The sequence below is a fragment of the Echinops telfairi genome, unplaced genomic scaffold (genome assembly GCF_000313985.2).
Source record: "Echinops telfairi isolate 266 unplaced genomic scaffold, ASM31398v2 ScPeMD7_11;HRSCAF=52, whole genome shotgun sequence".
Taxonomy (NCBI): domain Eukaryota; kingdom Metazoa; phylum Chordata; class Mammalia; order Afrosoricida; family Tenrecidae; genus Echinops; species Echinops telfairi.
Window position 1 is genome coordinate 35821297 of NW_022103908.1, and position 4485 is coordinate 35825781.

The following is a 4485-nucleotide window of genomic DNA, read 5'->3' on the forward strand; positions in this document are numbered from 1 at the left end:
AACTTCCCTTGGTTGATTTTCAGAGATAGATGGCCAGGCCTTTCTTCCTAGCTCATCTTAATCTGGAAGTTCCACTGAAACTGGCTCAGCATCATAGCAACATGCACACTTCCACTGACGGATGGTGGCTACACACGAAGTGCACTGGGAGGAGGAACTGAACCGTGGTCTCCCCCAAGGAAGGTGAAAATGTGATCACTGAAAGAGAGGATAGAGATTCCTGAGAGGGAGAAGAGAAATCAGGGGTTGGGGTGTGTAGAATAGAATACTATGTGTGGTGGTGGTGGTGGGGTATTTATAAGTGCTTTGAACTGCTGAGTGCAGAGTTGATGGTCTGAAATGTAAGCCAGCTCACAATAGAAAATTCATCTATCTCTATGAAAGAATCCATCACTGCACTACAAGTGCCTTAAATGTGTTGTTAGCTGTTACAATGCTCTCTCCACGGAAAAAGGGAAGAGGCAGAGTATGTAATAGGCTGCTGGTGCATAGAGGATATAATTGACTCCATCTTAAACTCCGTTCCCTCTGCTTTTTTCCCCCCCAGAAGATGTTGGAAATTATAAGCAAACATGCCAGTGATGTATGTATATTTAATTTCACATACAACCCCAGTGTTATTTCTTGGCCTTCTTCCAAGATATTTTACAAGTTATCAATCTTGCCAGGACACAGTGTGTTTTCTGACCACTTCCCCTTGGCAATTAAGGACTGTGACCACTCGCTTACGCACAGACTGAGACCAACAGCCTTAACCCCAAAGGAGGTCAGGAACTCCCAGCTCTTCCCGACGAGGGGGCTGGCTGAGAACCTGATACTGTGTGTTTTAAGGCTGTGGCTCAGGCTGTGACCATAGGAACTGGGAACACCCACCAACACCCTGTTTCCCCCCAGACCCGCTTTCTTCATTTCAATGCCAGTCGAGGATGGCTGCCTTGGCTGCCTTGTGTCTGCCAGTGGTTTGAGTGGAGTTAAGTTTCTAGTGCCGGTTGTTGAATTGCTGAAGATTTGGAGAGAAAAACACAGGCAAAATGGACAGGAAGCACCCCGAGATGGGCGAGCACCCTGAGCAGACACGCTCAAAATCCACTGGGGGCCTGGTGAACTCTGTGCAGACTGGATTCGGTCTGGGCACACCCCACAGGCCCCAGGGTCGGGCCAGTTGCTCTGCCAATAAAGCCTGCCTTAGACACACAGCTAGAAGGCTTTATTTGCCTAGGAAACCTGCCAGTCTGGCCTCATAGATAGTCAAGGCCCAGTTAACCTACTACCTTCATGTGGGGGCAGAGAGAGGTCAGGAGGGGCCATCTTCTCTCCTCTTTCTAGACACAGAGCCTCTGTAAGCTGGGGGCTCCCGTGTCTCCCCTCTGCAGACACAGAAAGCATCGAGAAGTAAGACAAATTCATAACGACTTCTCTACCGAGGGTGTGGGTGGACTCGGAAGTGGGGCTGATGAGGGAAAGGTCGGGTTGCATCATGTGGCCCACAGCTGGGCAGAAAGGTTCCCCCGTGAAACTCCATCTCTGTTCCTGTCACACACACTCACCTCAGGAACCAAATCCACTGTGGGTGGGGGCTGTACCCGTGGTCCTGGCCACTCTTTGTCCAACAGCACCCACCTGCCGGGGAGCTTTCTTACCATTGGCAGACTCTTAGCACCTATCCATTACATCAACACCTGTCTGTGGATAGACAGAGCTGCTCATTGGGGGTGGTCTTTGGCAAAAGTATCCAGTCCCATCATTTTCATAGCTAGGTGCTCAGCTGACTACCAGAATGTCGGAGGTTCCAAACCACCCAGCTGCTCCATAAGAGAAAGGTCTCCCTACCTGCTTCCATACAGACTAAACTCCAAACCCAAATCACAGCCATTCAGTTGATACTGACTCATAGTGACCTCACAGGGCAATATAGAGCAACCCTTTGGGGTTTCCAAGGTTGCAACTCTTTAATGGGCATAGACAGCCTCATCTTTCTCCCGAAGAGAGGCTGCTGGTTTCAAACTGCTGTCCTTGTGTTTGGGAGCTCAGTGTGTAGCCCACTATGCCTCAATTACAACCTAGAAAACCTGTAGGGCCGTTCTCCTCTGTCACATGAGGTTGCTATGCGTCAGAATCCACCCAGCCGCACCTAACAATGGTGATAGCATCTTATTTCTGTTTTTTATTGCTGAGGTAGGGACAGCATCCCTCTGAGGTCTGGGAGAGGGGGCATTTAGGAACAGCCTGAGCAGGCTCGGTGGGCTCTCCCAGGGTACCAACTCCAAAGTTTCATCCATCCGATGTGAAGAGTCTTGCAGTTTTAAGGTGTCTTCATTCAAGATCAAGTGTAACTTCCTTAGGAACCTGAAATCTTACCTCTCCTTAGAGAGAGGCTTAAGGCTTAAAGACATTGAAGTTACTGATTCTGGTAAGGCAGAAGGCAAATGACATCCTTGAAGGTGAGGAAGGGTCATGCTCCGTAGAAGATGATGTTGGTTGTAAAAGTATAAATTATAGCTTAAAATATGCACCATGAGCCTTACCACTTTACCCTTTCATGGAATAATTCTTCAAGGAAGATCACCTTAGGATATCAGATGGAAATCAGCAAACTATCCATATGCAGTAAAGTTCATCACATCATAATAGATGAGAACCCATAGTTGGAAATAAGTTTAATGTCCAACAGTGGGAAATGGCTAAGCAAATTATGGGGTACCACCATTGAAGTGGGAAGTAGGACATTTTGCTGTGGCTCTTTGGAAGCCATGGGTATTTTCTGTCCCTGAATAACAAACCACTGAATTTCCATTGAAAAAAAGGAACATGTTGAACACTTACTTCATCTCTGGATCCTCGTACCTCCTACCTTTGACCTTCTCTCTCAGGAGCATTAGAGACTGGATTCCAGAAATGGAGTGAGACTGTCTGATGGGAAAATGATGTTTTATTAAAAATCAAAGTTTAAAGATTTATTTTTAATGGCACCAATAGCTGCAAGTATTATCATACACATGGAAGCCTAAGAGAAATAGAGCCAAACATTGATATAAAGAGCAGTCTTTATATTTCTGAGTAGAAGCCTTGGTGGTTCAGTAGGATCCTCACCTCCCATGTGGGAGCCCTGGGCTCGATGTTGGCCAATGGGCTTCAAGTGCAGACACTACTCATCTGCAAGTGGAGGTTTATGTGCTGCTGTGGTGCTGAGCAGGTTTCAGGAGAGTTTCCAAACTGAGAAGCACTAGGAAGAAAGACCTGCCAGTCAACTTTTTTAAAAGGAGCCAATGGGAACCCTATGGGTCACGATGGCCCAATTGTAACTGAGTAAAGGGTTGACACAGAACTGGGTGGCTGTGAAGAATAAAGTAAATTTCTCGCAGTTCTAGGGTCTTGACAAGTCCTTCCTTGTAGGTCACCCTGGGCTTTCCTTGGCGATCATTGCAAAGCATCGGTTTCCCCTCAAGTCTAATCCACTCTTTTTATACTAACCCCTTACAGTATGGTTTATGTCATATAACAAAGACAATTTCTATTTACAAACAAGATTATATCCATGGGTGTGGGGGGTGAGAATTCATATTTGAGTGGGGGTGGGGAAGGTACAATTCAACCTGGATCACCTACTGCTAAGTCTGTGGACTTACAGAGACGAGCTGAGGAAGGTCCTTTCATTTCTGACTATGAGCCATTGTGATGTCGGCACATTCCTCAAGCTTTAATTTCTGCAGGTCTGGGGTCCTCAGCCTGTTTTTATTAGAGGGAGAGGGCTAGAGGCAATCAGTTGGTACATCTTGTGTTCAAGGCAGGACTCTTAGAACAAGCACTAAATGATTCACTGCTCCATCCCAGCCTGGACTGAACCTGCTCTCTCTCTGAATGGAGAAGTTGCAACAGAAACAAAGTCATGTGGAGGAGCTGAAATCATTGGAAGCTGACAAGCTTTGGTTGTGTCCAGAGCCCACGAACTGCAGTGTGTGCTGATTCTGCCTAGTTGTCTGACCTCTTCTGGGTCTTGCAAAGTGAACCCTCTGGGACACTGTTCTTGTTCGCTGCTGTCAAGTAAGCCCCCGAGCCAGGGCAACCCCATGCACAACGTAGTGAAATACTGTCCTGTCTTGTGCGTTTACGCCATCCTCATGATTGGCCATTTTCACTAGCTGATTTGAGGGAGTAGATAACCAGGCTTTTCTTCCTGGTCCAGAAGCCCAGCTGAAACACACTCAGCACCATAGAAGTATACAAGCTCGTGTTGACAGATGAGTGGTGACTGTCTAAGGCGAACTGACCAGGAATCTAACCCAGGTCTCCCACACGAAGGTGAGACTTCTGCCACTGAGCCACAAGAGCCTGTGCAACTGTATTCATTTGACCAACTTGTAGCTCAGGGGTCCTCAAACTTTTTAAACAGGGGGCCAGTTCACTGTACCTCAGACCCATTGGAGGGCTGGACTATAGTTAAAAAAAAAACTATGAACAAATTCCTATGCACACTGCACATATCTT